A 16,406-nucleotide genomic window follows, 5' to 3' on the forward strand; every position below is an offset into this window, starting at 1 on the left:
CATGTAAGAACTACCATAAAAGCAGTAGTCATGTAACAGCGCCCATAAAACACTAATGGAAGTAACAAAAAGGGAGCAATTAGTCCCACGAGGGGGGCACAGGAAAGAGCAGCGTCTCTATTGCCTGAGAAACATTCTATTTCCTCACCTTCTTGTGTCTCAATTCCCAAACCAGATTGTGAGCTATTCAAACATAGGGGAATATAATTTCTCATCATTTCACAGCAAAGAACCCCTAGCATGGTGTGGGAACTGGAGTCCGTGTCTAGGACAGTCAGCCTCAAATTAATAGCTCTCCCTTCCTGGGCAAGGGAACTTCTCAGCAACCTTCCCAATGAAGTTACAGCAATAGACTGCATTTGACACAAAACAAAGGTGATTCTTCATGGCTAGCTTAGGCACATTACAGAAAAAAATAAGTTTGCTTTGAATCACTGGCCTTTCATACACTTTTAATTCCCTGATTAATACAACACAAGATATCAATAGCTCTCTTCAAGTTAACTCCTTTTATTGATGATACTGATCTCTTTCAGTAGCTCATCGGAATTTGGTGGAATTGTTGTATCTACACCCGGAAACTAGGGACTTAGGGAGGGGAGCTTGTAGGATGATTTAATTTTCCACTTTCATCACTTAAATCATAATGTCTCATTTTCAATTTTTTAAAGTTTGCATGAAAAGTTCCTTTTGGAAACCAGATACTTTATGCTGGTTCAGTGGAGTATTATTTCCACTGTTGCAAAAAGTGATACCCTAGCAATTAAGTTGGTGAGAAGTGTGCTTCTTGACAGGGGTAGTTACAGTCAGCTCTGACCAAGTAAGAGGGGAGGGAATCACGGGGTGGGGCTTTACCTGGTACATATGTCCCCAGAAAGTTCTAATCCCTCTATTCCAATGGGGTCTCTTGCCTGAGTAAATTCCTGTTGCTTTAAGGTATGTGTTGTTGTTATTTAGTCCCTTGGTCATGGCAGACTCTTTGCAACCCCATGGACTGTAACCTGCCAGGCTCCTCTGTCCATGGGATTTCCCAGGAAAGAATACTGGAGTGGGTTGCCATGTCCTTCTCCAGGCGATCTTTCCAACTCAGAGATCAAACTTTTGTCTCCTGCATTGGAGGCAGAATTTTTTTTAAACCACTGAGACACTAGGGAAACCCTTAAGGTATGTGAATATTCCCCTAAAGAAAGGTGGGAACCCTAGGTTTAGGGACAAGGGCCAGCTTGCAGCTTAGAACCAATACTCAGGTGTGCAAACCTTGATGATGAGCTTGCAACAAGGTCTAGTTCATGACCCTACCTGCAGCAGGATCTCTGATGGATGCTGAAAAGAAAAACTCACCTCTCCCTAACAGCACTGACATACCAGCAAAATTCTTCCATTTTCAAACAGACAATCTCCATGGTGTCCATCCCTTCTGTGCTGGCAACCTCATCCTGGCTCAGTCACCATAAATCCTTTCATTTCCGTTTTCTTGATGAGGATAGAGGGAGCCTCAAGCATTTCAGTAGCTTATTTACCAGCACCTTTTTGAATCAATATGCCCTCAGGGAATAAAATACAGAATGGAATATTTGCCATGCTTGTCATCTTTCATTTTCTTATGATTTCCTTTGGGCACTTAATATTAATTATTCCCTTTTCCAGTATTCATCGTGGATTGAGCCTTCCATAGACTCACCTTTTTTTGTAAGTATTTCATACCCACCTTGCTTTTCTCTCCAGTAAAATATAAAATCCAATACTCACAAACCACTTCTAATGGAAAATGGAATTAGGAGCCCAAATCTGGGAAATCAGAGTACATAGTAAGGACTTCAGTGAATGACCCAGCAGTTAAGTTTCCAGGCTCATTTAGTAATAGAGCCAGGATGATTTTTCTATTTAAGGTCATGTCTTCACATGGTTCTTTTTATTACAATGCTAATACTAATAAATCCCTTTTAAAATTTTTGTTTGCATTTAAGTGTTTAATCCTCATATTCTGTACAATGTAACTTACACTTTTAACTCCTTTCCCAAGTTGTAATCTTATCCTTTCTAGAATTCTCCACATGTCTTTTTGACCACTATTTGGTAATCACTTTTGGCCTGTATATGTCTATTGGGAATTATAATATCTACCTCACTGAATTGTTTCGAAGGATTCACTGAGATAAGTGAAACTTTTTGATAAATTGTCTTTTTTTGATTAGCATACACCAATAAAATAGATTTCACAAAAGTAAAACTAGGAAGAAGACATTTCTAGTTGAAGCAGAATAGTTTTTAATCTACTCATAGCTAGTCCCATATACATAATCACTTTTCTCTGTTCTTATGCATGTACCAAGCCTTAAACATGCAATGAAATATGAAACCTGGACTGTTGAAATATACTTCAATGGCATTTTTTAACAGCAAGCTCTGTATCCTTGTGGCAGGTAGACAAACTCTGAAGTCATTTTCAGTTTTAACCTTCTATGATCTTTCTTAAGAAGTAATATAAGTATTTCTACACTTTAGAATATTTTCATGAGGATGCCACAAGGCAAGTGAGGAGCAAAAGATAGAAGCCTAGAAATCAAGGGGACTTCTCAGAAGGAAAAGTGAAAAGGCCTTGTCTATGTGGACACATAGCAATGAGACCACGTATCAAAGCTTCCTTTAGCCTGGACTCTATTTGAAAATATTTTTAACCCTATGTATTAAAAACATGGAGTCAATGTAATACACCACATTGAAGAATGAAAAAAAAAATCATATGATCATCTCAACTGACGCAGAAAGAGCATTTGACAATTCACACTTATGATCAAACTGCTAAAAAAAATAACCTAGGAATAGAAGGAATAATTTCAACATAATAAAGGACATATATTCAAAACTCGCAGCCAACATTATATACAATGAAAGGTGGGAACATTATATACAATGAAAGGTGGGAAATGTTTCCTCTAAAATCAGAAGAAAAGGCAAGGATGCCCATTTTTACCACTTCCATGCAATCCTATTCATAGTAATGGAACTTCTAGCACAAGCAATTAAACAAGAAAAAGGAATACAAGACATAAAAGCTGAAAAAAAAGAACATTACCTCTGTTAACAGATGGCATGATCTTATATATGTAAAGCCCTAAATATTTCCCCCCACCCCACAGATTAAGACCATAAACAAATTCAGCAAAATTGTCCAATACAAGATCAGCATGCAAATATCAGATCATCTTCTATAAACAATCCAAAAGGAAACTGAAAAAACAATTCCACTGATAACAGCAAAAAGAAATACTTCAGGCTAAACTTAATGAAGGAGATTAAAGACTTTTAAACTGAATACTACAGAACAATGAAGAACTTAAAGAATACACAAATAAATGGAAATATATCCTGCATTCATGGGTTGGGAAGACTTAATATTGTTAAGATGTCCCTATTACCCAAAGTGATCTGCAGATTCAGTGCAGTCCCTATCAAAATCCCAAAAATTTTTTGCAGCATAGCAAAATCCATTCTAAAATTAATAAGAAATTTCAGGGGACTCCAACAGCCAAAACAATCTTCAAAACAAAGAACAAATTTGGAAGTCCCATTCCTCCTGATTTCAAAACTTACTAGAGTTACAGTCATCTAAATAGTGTGGTACCAGCATAAAGACCAACATATATACTAATGGAATAGAAGAGAGAGCTCAGAAATAAATCCTTGCATACATGGCCAAGTGAACTTTGAAAAGGAGCACCAAGATCATTCGGTGAAAAAAGGATAGACTTTTCAACAAATGGTTTTGGAAAAATTGGACATCCATATGCAAAAAAATGAAGCTGAACACTTATATCATACCATATACAAAAATTTAACTCAGAATAGATCAAAGACTTAAACATAAGAGAAAAAACTTTATAGGGCAGAGAAGAAAACATGGAAGAAAAGCTTCATGACTTTAGGAAATGATGTTTTGGATAGGACACCCAAAAAAGAAATTGATTAACATGAAAATACAAAACTTCTTGATAGATAACCAACAAGGACCTACTGTATAGCACAGGGAACTGCAGAGCACAGAGACCTACTGTATAGCACACAGATTCTGTGATCATCTATATGTGAAAAGAATCTAAAACAGAATGGATATATGTATAACCGAATCACTTTGCTGTACACCTGAAACACAACATCGTTAATCAACTATACTCCAATAAAATTAAATTGAAAAAAAATTTTAATTCATAACTTTTGTGCAGAGGACACTATCAAAGTGAAAAGTCAATTCATGGCATGGGAGAAAATACTTGAAAACCATCTATCTGATAAAGGGTTAATATCCAGAATATAGGAAGGACTCCTGCAACTCAACAACAACAAAAGAAACAATTTTAAAAATGGGGACGGACATAGACATTTCCTCAAAGAAATGAATGGTCAATAAGCACATGCAAATGATACTAAACATCACTAAGCATTCAGTTCAGTTCAGTCCAGTCGCTCAGTCATGTCCGACTCTTTGTCCGACTCTTCAGACGAGTTCCAGACCAAGATAATCATGATGGTGTGATCACTCACCTAGAGCCAGACATCCTGGAATGTGAAGTCAAGTGGGCCTTAGAAAGCATCACTATGAACAAAGCTAGTGGAGGTGATGGAATTCCAGTGGAGCTATTTCAAATCCTGAAAGATGATGCTGTGAAAGTGCTGTACTCAATATGCCAGCAAATTTGGAAAACTCAGCAGTGGCCACAGGACTAGAAAAGGTCCGTTTTCATTCCAATCCCAAAGAAAGGCAATGCCGAAGAATGCTCAAACTACTGCACAATTGCACTCATCTCACTAAGCATTAAGAAAATGCAAATCAAAACCATGATGAGTACTTCTCTGATGGTAGAGTGTCAGTGCAGGGGACACAGGCTCAATTCCTGGTCCAGGAAGATTCTACATGCCTTGGATCAAATAAAGCCTGGTGCGCCACAACTACTAAGCCTGCAAACTGCATCTGCTGAAGCCCACATGTAACTACTGAAGCCTGTGCACCTGTGTTCTCCAAGAAGCAAAGTCACAATGAGAAGCTCGCACCACAACAAACAGTAGCCCCCACTCACCCCAACTAGAGAAAGCCTACATGCGGCAACGAAGAACCAGCAAAACCAAAAATGATAATAATGTAAGAAGAAAAAAACATGAGATACCACTTCACACTCATTCAGTTCAGTTCAGTTCAGTCACTCAGTCATGTCCAACTCTTTGTTACCCCATGAATCGCAGCACGCCAGGCCTCCCTGTCCCTCACCAACTCCCAGGGTTCACCCAAACTCACGTCCATTGAGTCGGTGATGCCATCCAGCCATCTCATCCTCTGTCATCCCCTTCTCCTCCTGCCCCCAATCCCTCCCAGCATCAGAGTCTTTTCCAATGAGTCAACTCTTCGCATGAGGTGGCCAAAGTACTGGAGTTTCAGCTCCAGCATCATTCCTTCCAAAGAACACCCAGGACTGATCTCCTTTAGAATGGACTGGTTGGATCTCCTTGCAGTCCAAGGGACTCTCAAGAGTGTTCTCCAACACCACAGTTCAAAAGCATCAATTCTTTGGCGCTCAGCTTTCTTCACATTCCAACTCTCACATCTATACATGACCACAGGAAAAACCATAGCCTTGACTAGACGGACCTTTGTTGGCAAAGTCACACTCATTAGGATGGCTATTATCAAAAACCAGGAAGTAAGTGTTGGCAGGTATATGGAAAAACCCTTTTGGGTTTGGAGGGAATGTGAACTGGTGCAGCTGCTATGGAAAGCAGTGTGGCAGTTCCTCAAGAAAATTTAAAATAGGATTACCACATGTTCCATCAAGTCCACTTCTGGATATATATTAGAAAGAATTGAAAGCAGGGGTTTGGATATTTGTACAGCCATGTTCACAACAGCATTATTCACAGCATGTAGAAGGTGGAAGCAACTGAAGTGTCTATCAACCAATGTACAGATAAACAAAATGTGCTCTATACCCTCAATGGAATATTACTCAACCTTAAAAATTAAGTTCTGACACAGGCTACAACATGGATGAACCTTGAAGGTATTATGCTAAGTGAAATAAGTCATTCGCCAGAGGACAAATACTGTATGATCCCACATGATTCCACATGTTTTCTATTTTCTACCTATATAAAGAAAATATGAAATTAAAGAATTCTACAATTTGAGATGCTTTTGAAACATTAACCAATATGTGAAACTATTAAATATAGTGTTCCTATTTCACACACATCTTGAACCAATAAAGAAATATACACATTTTCAAGAGGTTAAATTCATACTGGGCAAATACTGAGAACCATCTGATCAGGGTTTCTTAAGCTGGGGTTCAGGCAGGCCTTAAAAGTCCTGCCATGTGATACATATATTAAGTGTGCAGATGCGATTTTTTTTTCCTTGAGTCCATTGTTTAATTCAGATTTTCAAAGGACCAGGACACCCTAACACTTGAGGATGCTTGAAAGCATTGTGACCTTTCAGTTCAGTTGCTCAGTCGTGTCCGACTCTTTGAGACCCCATGAATCACAGCACGCCAGGCCTCCCTGTCCATCACCAACTCCTGGAGTTCACCCAAACTCATGTCCATCGAGTTGGTGATGCCATCCAGCCATCTCATCCTCTGTCGTCCCCTTCTCCTCCTGCCCCCTTGGACTAAAGGATCATGCTGCCCTGGAGATGGGCAATTAAGTGAGGGCAGAGAAGACAAATGCAGAACCAGAGCAGGATGAGCTACCATGGCGTCTCCTGGTTCCCGTTTCACTGTGCAGTTTTGTTTTCAAAGTTCTGCTGCATATGGCGATGCAAGCACACAGTGCTGCCTTCACATCCAATTCATGTGTATGTGATTACGGTAATATTCACTGGGAAAAGACCCTGTTGTTTTCATTTTTATTTCATTTGCCTGATTATAATTAGTTTTAGCTTATTATTTAGTGGGTAGGGAGGGGATTTTTGCCATTGCTGCTGGATAAAAAGGAAGCCTAAAACTTTCATCATGAAAAGTTCTTGATATTTGTTTGGGAATCTTTAGTAATGGTTTCCCAACTATCTTCTGATAAGATTTTGAGAAGGTGTTTTAGGAGGACACATGGAGGGAAGGAGAGGCCAAGCTAGGTCTCCAGACTACCAGCCCAGGTTCAAAGTAGTTTTGCTTTCATCTAACATACACATTGGAAGGAATGATGCTGAAGCTGAAGCTCCAATACTTTGGCCACCTGATGGGAAGAGCTGACTCACTGGAAAAGACCCTGATGCAAGGAAAGATTGAGGGCAGGAGAAGGGGATGACAGGATGAGATGGTTGCATGGCATCACCAACTCAATGGACATGAGTTTGAGCAAGCTCCAGGATTTGGTGATAGACAGGGAAGCCTGGTGTGCTGCAGTCCATGGGGGTGTCGCAAAGAGTCTGATACAACTTAGTGACTGAACAACGACACACACAGACACTAGAAGATATTATGAACACTTCTGAATTATATAAACTCCATCAAGTTTGTATCAGTGAGTAGAGACTAGATTATACTACAGCAACAAACAGCTCCCAAATCTTAATGCTTTACTCAACAAAAATCTCACTCTTTCTTGTATTATATGTCCAACAACAGTTTGCACTGATTTACACTCATTGCAGTCACTTAGGTAGCCAGTTGGATGGAAATTCCATCTGGATATTCTTCCATAATAAACAAGCTAGGCAAAGGGTAAATAAGTTACATACTGACTCTTCAAGCATCTCCTCCCATTTTTTTTAAACCAGTCCAAGTCATTTGGTCACACCTACCTTCATAACAATTAGAGGAGTGATATATGGCATGTCAGGAAAGAGAAGAAACTTAGAGTATGTGTGACAGCACTAAAAAATCTCTATATTGCCTATGTTACTTAAGCTACAATCAAGTGAGACATGTTTTAAAAAACAATTAATAGTGTCAAGTTCTGTTTGAGATCATCTAATCTTAGAGGGGCTTTCCTGGTGGCTCAGTGATAAAGAACCCACCTGCCAATGCAGGAGACAAGGTTCAATCCCTGGGTTGGGAAGATCCCCTGGAGAAGGAAATGGCAACTCACTCCAGTATTCATGCCTAGAGAATTCCACGGACAGAGGAGCCTGATGGGTTACAGTCCATGGGGTTGCAAGAGTCGGACACGACTTAGCCACTGAACAATAGCAATTATCTTAGAGGAGGAAAGTGTGTATCAGGAATTTTCCCACAAATTATTATTATTATTATTATTATTGGAATAAGGTTAACAAGTCAAACTATTATTTATGATTCATTCAGTGACTGTATTTTGGCATAAAGAGGGGCTTCCCTAGTGGCTCAGACAGTAAAAGCATCTGCCTACAATGGGGGAGGACCCAGGTTCGATCCCTGGGTCGGGAAGATCCCCTGGAGAAGGAAATGGCAACCCACTCCAGTACTCTTGCCTGGAAAACCCCATGGACCGAGGAGCCTGGTAGGCTGCAGTCCATGGGGTAGCTAAGTCAGACACGACTGAGCAACTTCACTTTCACTTTTCACTTTCATGCATTGGAGAAGGAAATGGCAACCCACTCCAGTGTTCTTGCCTGGAGAATCCCAGGGACCGGGGAGCCTGGTGGGCTGCAGTCCATGGGGTCGCACAGAGTCGGACACGACTGAAGCGACTTAGCAGCAGCAGCAGCAGCAGCAGCAGTAGTAACTGTGGTACCAGTTGGTATAACCCTAATTTAGGGAGACAAATTCAGTCAGCCATATACCTAGTCATAAGACTGCTATGACTGGCTGAAATTGTCTCTCTAAATTGTATAAAGCAGTTGAGCCACAGTAAATAGACTCATCCTTCCATTCCGGATGCCTCTGACTGGGTCTGAAGAGAAAGTAAACCAATGAGAGGAAAGAATTTGGAGCTCTGGAAGGGAGGGGCCTAGGAAGAACCACCCGACCTTTCCTGTAATTAACAAGAGTTGGGGGTAGGGCATGGGGAAAGGCTAGGATCACTGGAATCAAGGTGTTCCAGCCACCATGTTCATATTTCCCGAGACTCAATTCTTCTTCTCTCCTTTTCTCACACAGGACAGATAAGGACAAACTCTCATGACCCAAGCATGGAACATGAGGGGATTAATACCACAATGGTGTGAGCCACACCCTCAAGGAAACAGCAAATTGTCCTTTGAATATTATCACAGAGCCAGGGTAGGAGTCAAGTACATAGTAGGCTTCTTCCCCATGCCCACCTCCCTTTTAAGTGCTTTTTGTAACCACAGTGTAATTTGGTAGAAACATACTATTTTGGTTGGTCTTTGGAGTACTGAAATAAGTTGAATTTACATTCCTCGGGTTACTACAAAAATATGGTGCACAATATCCAACATTCATTCATCTATTCATTCAACAAATATCCACTGAGTGGGCACTCAAATTTAAACACGGTGGATTGAATGCACCTATTAGCCACTGCTCCTTTCTCCAATTCTCAGAAGACAGCTCCCTACCTGTGCCCCCTTCCCCAAAATTATATATAACATTTCTACAACTTGACAATGGTTGGTTCAGCTCCCCATTAACACACACCTGCACCTCTTCTCCTTCCTCCAATCCTTTCCTTGAGTCTCATGACAGTTAAATACATTCAAAACAGGCAAAAACCCTGAACAATGAAGGAAAAGAGTTAAGAGGAACAAAATTCCAGCAGCTGGTCAACAGATGGTGATGTTAGTTGATTTATTAGGCCCAAGAAAATGGGAAACTAACTCAGCAATAGGGAAAGCCAAGGGAAAACCAGTATTACTCCAATGTCCAAAGGCTTAGGAATTGACTGGCCCAGCCCACACTCTACCAAAAATGTACAAATGTAGAACTAATGATAGAAGGGTTCCTAGAATGTTTATTTAAGAAACAGTTAAACTCTAAGATCCTCTCAACAACTAAGGATCTAATGTCCACTAAACCCAGAATCAAAATGAGTGTTTATTCTTAGAAAAGAGACAAACAGGGAGTCTCCAGCCTGGGAAAGTGCTTCTCAACTTGGGGCGATTTGGCCATTGGTCAAGTTGGACATTCAGCAATGTGTAGAGACATCTTTGTCCTAACTGGGGGAGTGGGTGCTATGGGTATCTAATGAGTAGGAACCAAGGATGCTGTCCAACATCCTACACCACACAGAGCAGCCTCATCATAAAGAATCATCTGGCCCCAAATGTCAATAGTGCCAGGGTTGAGAAACTCGAGGTTAGAGAAAGGATTCCACATTGGAGAGAATGGAACAAACATACATATGTTCAATACTGAGACACCAACACTGTAACTTCTGCCAGCTTCCCACATTCAGCTCCCACAGTGCTACTCAGTGTGCTTCTCCCACATAGGACTGTAGGAGTCCTCTCAGAGAAATCTTATCAATTTAAGAAAAAAAATGTCTGAAGAGACTGACATCAAAAGGTTTTAACAGGCTAGCTGCCTTAGAACTGAGCCTATAGTAAAGAGCTTCCTTGCCAGCCTTGGCGCCCCACTCTTATACATCAGCAGTGAAGGATTGCCAAACATTCTGGAGAAGTGGCATATAATACAAAAGGGAGAAATTTGGAGCTACGCAAGGGAAAGGAAAAGTCAAGGAAGTTGTCATCCTTGGAAAAGGACAGAAAACATTACATGCATGAAACAAGGACAGATGTTATGAAAAAGGAACCCTCAGAATAAAGTAATGGCTGTTAGAAATTTAGAGTATTATAGTAGAAATCAAATACTTTAAGTACTGGAAGGGAAGTGGAGAAAATGTGCCACAAAGTCACCTTAAAAGACAAAGGAAAATAGAAGAAGAAAAAATGAGGGAGAGGTGACATAAAATGTCCAGAAACACAAAATTGAAAAAAAAAAAAAAAAATCAGGGTTACAAAGTAGAGAACAGTGAAAACAGGAAGTTGGAAATTATCAAGTAATTTGAGAAAATTTTCCAGAAACAAGAGGCTTCATTTTGCAACTTGCAATGGTTCCCTGCAATGCATCCAGGGAAATGCTTGACGACAGACTCATACCAGGTCGTCTCATCATGAAATTTAAGACCACTAAGCACCAAGAGAAGATGGTCAAAGTGCCTACTGAGAGGAAAGAAAAAGCATTCATTGTGATGCAAAGGAACACGAATCAGAGTGGCACTGAAATTCTCAAGAGTGACACCAGATCGAAGCTGAAAGAAACTAAAGCAATGCTTTCCAATTGTTGAAGGAAAATGACATTTGGCATGGGAATTCCATAGCCAGATAAAGCTATCAGAGGAGCGTCAAGACTTTTCCAGCCATGCACTGTCTCAAATGTTATGTCCCACGCACCCATTCTTGGCAATCAATCAAGGGATACACACCACCACAGAAAGGAGCGTATGAATGCAGAGAGACATAAAACCAAGGTAAGACTTCAGAAGGCATTTGATACATGCCCAGAAAACTAAGCCAACCAGAAAAACTAAAAGACTGTTTCTACCTGTTTCTACTATTTCTACTAAAAGACTACTTCTAAGTGTTCTAACAACAGTTGGGAGGGCTCCATTGTCAATAGCACTACCTCATGCCAACTCTGAACCTTGACCTACTCAAAATTATAGAATGACTATTTCTAGGATGGGAGGAGAGGAGGTGTGCATGTGCAGGGGGGAGTGGGGGGCCAAAAAAGAGAGACAGCACTCAATCTTCAACCTCCAAAATGGGAAGTCAATGGATAATGCAGAAAAAATTAAGAAGCAGAGATATAAGCATGTGACCTACAGGCATCAAGATGAGCTTCCAGTCAGCTGAGGTTAGTGCCAGTGGGAAGCAGGGAGTCAGAAGTTACTAGAGGGGCAAACCAAGTGAACTATGGAACTTCTGCAACTCTGTGCCTGCATCACTTGCAGAGTAACAATGACTAGACTGTACAAGAAAGGCTCCTGAATGTGTATTTCGTGCCAGCCCCTGTTCCAAGCTGTTTGGGGAATCCAATGGTTAACAACACAGTCTTCAAATGTTAATATGTGTCACTATAATCATGAATTTTTTTCTTTTCCTTTATATTTCTTCTGATTTCCTTTATGTATCTTTGTTGTTAGGTGTCTAATGATTTATGATGTCTAGCTTCTTTATGAATTGTACCTTTTATCATTAAAAATATTCATCTTTGTTTCATTTAAAAATAATAAATCACAGCACTGTTTATAATAGCCAGGACATGGAAGCAACCTAGATGCCCATCAGCAGATGAATGGATAAGAAATCTGTGGTACATATACACAATGGAGTATTACTCAGCCATTAAAAAGAATACATTTGAATCAGTTCTAATGAGGTGGATGAAACTGGAACCTATTATACAGAGTGAAGTAAGCCAGAAAGAAAAACACCAATACAGTATACTAACACATATATATGGAATTTAGAAAGATGGTAACAATAACCCTGTGTACGAGACAGCAAAAGAGACACTGATGTATAGATCAGTCTTATGGACTCTGTGGGAGAGGGAGAGGGTGGGGAGATTTGGGAGAATGGCATTGAAACATGTATAATATCATGTATGAAAAGAGTCGCCAGTCCAGGTTCGATGCACGATACTGGATGCTTGGGGCTGGTGCACTGGGATGACCCAGAGGGAGGGTATGGGGAGGGAGGAGGGAGGAGGGTTCAGGATGGGGAGCACGGGTATACCTGTGGTGGATTCATTTCGATGTTTGGCAAAACTAATACAATATTGTAAAGTTTAAAAATAAAATAAGATTAAAAAAATAAAATAAAATAAATAAATAAAAATAATAAATTTAATTAAAAAAAACAGTTCCAAACTCAAGGAGTTGACATCACAGAGGGTAAACATGCTGCAAGTAAACAGCCCCAAGTCCAAGTGTCAATACATAAAGCTGATTCACTCACTGTGCACAGAAATTAAAACACTGTAAAGCAACTATATTCCAATGAAAATTAAACCACCCCAAAAAAGAAATGCTAATAATCGCAAGTATGCATTAATTTGAGCTCTCATATATCACTATTGCATCACTGATACATAAGTGAAGTAAAGACATGCCAAAACACACACACGAAAGGAAAAAAGAACCATAAAGAACTACTTCCTCCTGAAGATGGAAGGTTGAAAGAACTATCCGTGATGATTTTGTGGAGGAGCTGGAAGGGGAAGGGTGATTTTCACCAGCTGCAATGAAGATACAGTGAAGAAGAAGTGGGGAGTGGCGAGGACACACGCAGAAGAACTCTGGGAACTGGTAATGAGATGGATGTATTTGCCCCTCGATACTACATGGACCCACCCATGTCAAAGTTCTCACGACCAATTTGGATTGTCATCTAAATGCCTTCAGTATGGCAACTGGAACCGAGTTTGTGGTTTTTGGACTGAGCTCATGATTGTCAAACCAACACCAGGAAACCAAGAAATAAATCAATAAACTTCCCAGTGGAAACCTTGGCCTCTGCCAATCAAAAGTGAATTCCAGGCAGATCAGGCTCCCAGCAGCTGAGTTACATACACACAGAAGATTCCGACCCTGACACCCTGCCAGTCGCAGAAGCAATATCAACACTGTGTTCCCCCAAACATACTCAGGGATTTTTCTCCCGAAATGATTTTGTTTAATAAGTTGTTTTCCCCAAAGTTATATTGTATCCAACTTACTGTTGTCATTTTCACGTGACAGAGACAATGGATCCCAGGGAAGAAACTTTGCCGGAATTCCAAAGGCTGGTTACTGCTCTCGTTCTCCAGGCTGATGCTGAAATCAGAATGCAAAGTTAATAGAACCCCAACTAAAAACAAAAAGCCCCACTTTCTGTATTTGGTCAAAATGTGTCTGATTATTATGAAAGTAAACTTCCAACACTAAGAAGGGCATCATCCAGATGGACACATAGGAGAGCTCCCAATCGAACCCTGGACACACACCAGTATCATAACACGTGATGCCATTCTGGGTATTTCCACACTCATGTATGTTTCTTAAACAGAACTGCAATCATTTAATGTATTCTATATAGAAACCTACGTTTTTCACATGGTTACCATTTTGCCCCTTCAACTCATCTCTGGTTTCTCAGAAAGGTTATTTGAAAGGCAGGATTTTCTTTACTCCTACTCTCCCGCACCTCTAACCCCCCACAACCAGATGGAAAGATGGTGTGATGGCAAAGGTTCTCAGCCGGAAATCAAGCAACTTGGCTTTGACCTTTGAGTTCACTCACTTCTATGTGAAATGAACGACTGGAAGGAAGTTATTTCTGAGATCAGCTTTGGGAAGGGGAGAGCCCAGGCTTGGCATGAGAGCTGTGGATCATTAGCACACCACTGACCAATGAAGGGACTCTGTGATGATCAATTAGCTTCACTGAGTACCACTGTCCTGCTCTGTGTGAAGGCACTGGAAATAACTCGCTTCAACCAGCTGTTGTGGGGGCACATCCTTGTCTGGAACCTGAAGTTGAAGACGAGGGATTCTGTAAGCCTGTTGTCCATGACGGATTTGTTAAATGGCTCCAAACAGTAAGGATGTGACCCTTACTGCCCACCATCTGCATACCAATGAGGGGAGCCCCGGCACGGAGAGAAGGAGAGGGTCAGGAGTCAGTTCTCCTGCCCTTTGGGAGACCCACCCAAATGCTCATCACCTCCTGCCAGGGTAGAAGCCAGCCTCAAGGACTCTGATCTTTCCTGTGTCCCAGTATTTGGGCCCAGGAGATTGGCACCTGACTCTGCCCTTGCAGGGCAAATTTGAGGAGGAGGGGAGAAGTCACAGGGCAAGACGGGCCCAGATCCCATGTCCAGAGCTAGGCAGTGCTGTGTCTTTTTTTTTTTAAATGAAACAAAGATGAATATTTTTAATGATAAAAGGTACAATTCACAGAAACCATTAGACACCTAACAACAAAGAAACAAAACTACATAAAGCAAAAATCAGAAGAAATAAAAGGGAAAAGAAAAAAACATATAATCATAGTGAGACATATTAATATTTTCTAAGAATATTTTATCAAGTGCAGAAAAAATAATAGGAGCATCTTGAATGATGTCATTATTTTAATATAATAGATTTATATTTATATTAATTTATATTAACCTTATAGCTTACACAAATATATTTAAAATTTTGTATTTCATACACTGTTATTAGATTTCCATGGGACATTTAGAAAAATTGGCAAAAAGATAAACATTACTAAGCTTCAAAAAGTAGAATTCTTTCTTGTGTGATTCAGCTATATATACACGCATATATTATTTTTGAAATTATTTTCCATTATATGTTGTCATAAGATATTGACTATCGTTCCCCAGTAAACCTTTGTTGCTTGTTTCATATCTATTTTTTTTAAATTAGAAACCTAGCATTCTATTCACCCTAAGTCAAACAACTGGAAGCAAAATGCCATAACTTTTTTATTTAGGCAAAAATTCATAAGTTTTCTAAAATATATATTACACATATTACTCATATATATGTATACAAAAGCTTGTCTACTAAGCTCAACAAAGGCTTGAGAAAGAACATCTAAAAAAGAGATGGAGAAATTGGAAAACAGAAACTAAATGAAATGGGAGCACTGAATATGAAATAGAAAAAGTGAAACAAACTAGATAAAAGTAAAAGATCCTCATACAGTCAGTTGCTTTTAAACATCGCTGCTCATTAGAAGGGCTGTGTCTTCTTAAAGCCAAGAGGGTGATGCTGAAGGGAGCTAGGCCAGAGGGACCTGCCCCAGGACATGCCTGCCACAATGCAGTCATGAAACCATGAAGTGTCTGAGGTCCCACAGGAGCAGAAGCCCCACACCCCCACAACAGCACTGCACACGAGAAAGAGCACACTTTGGGGTGGCTGTGCAAACAGGACCCCAACACCACATGGCGAGAGCATCAGACCAGCAGAAGGCTTCGCTCTCTCACCTCCCTCCCTCTTCCTGCTGGTTGCGGTGGGGGAGAAGGGCAATGCTCAAGATGGGCGTGAGGGGCAGGGACCTTGTGCCATTTCTTTGTGAAGGTCTCGCAGCTGACCAGGTGCAAGGGGAAAGCTGAGCTCCTTTGAATTGCTTTTTCCATCAAAGTACCCATTTAGATTTGGCCCAGACCTCTTAAAAGCTATAAATGAGATGGTCCTAATGCCCAGAAGGTATCAGAAAACCTAATCTGAGATATTATATGATGTGATAGGAGTGGGGAAGATGGATGAATCCCAGTTGACTTTAGGAGGAATGAGGGAGGAAAATCGAATCATTCCTTTAATAACCCTACAACATTTGACTCATTGATGCTCACCTGAGTCTTGTTAAAAAGCAGATTCTGACTCAAGAGGTCTGGGACCCGGGTTCCCCACTGCTAAGAACCTCCCAGGTGACCCTGGTAATGCTGCCCACAGAACACGCTTTAAATAGCACCAGT

Source organism: Bos taurus, chromosome X (genome assembly GCF_002263795.3).
Source record: "Bos taurus isolate L1 Dominette 01449 registration number 42190680 breed Hereford chromosome X, ARS-UCD2.0, whole genome shotgun sequence".
Lineage (NCBI taxonomy): Eukaryota > Metazoa > Chordata > Mammalia > Artiodactyla > Bovidae > Bos > Bos taurus.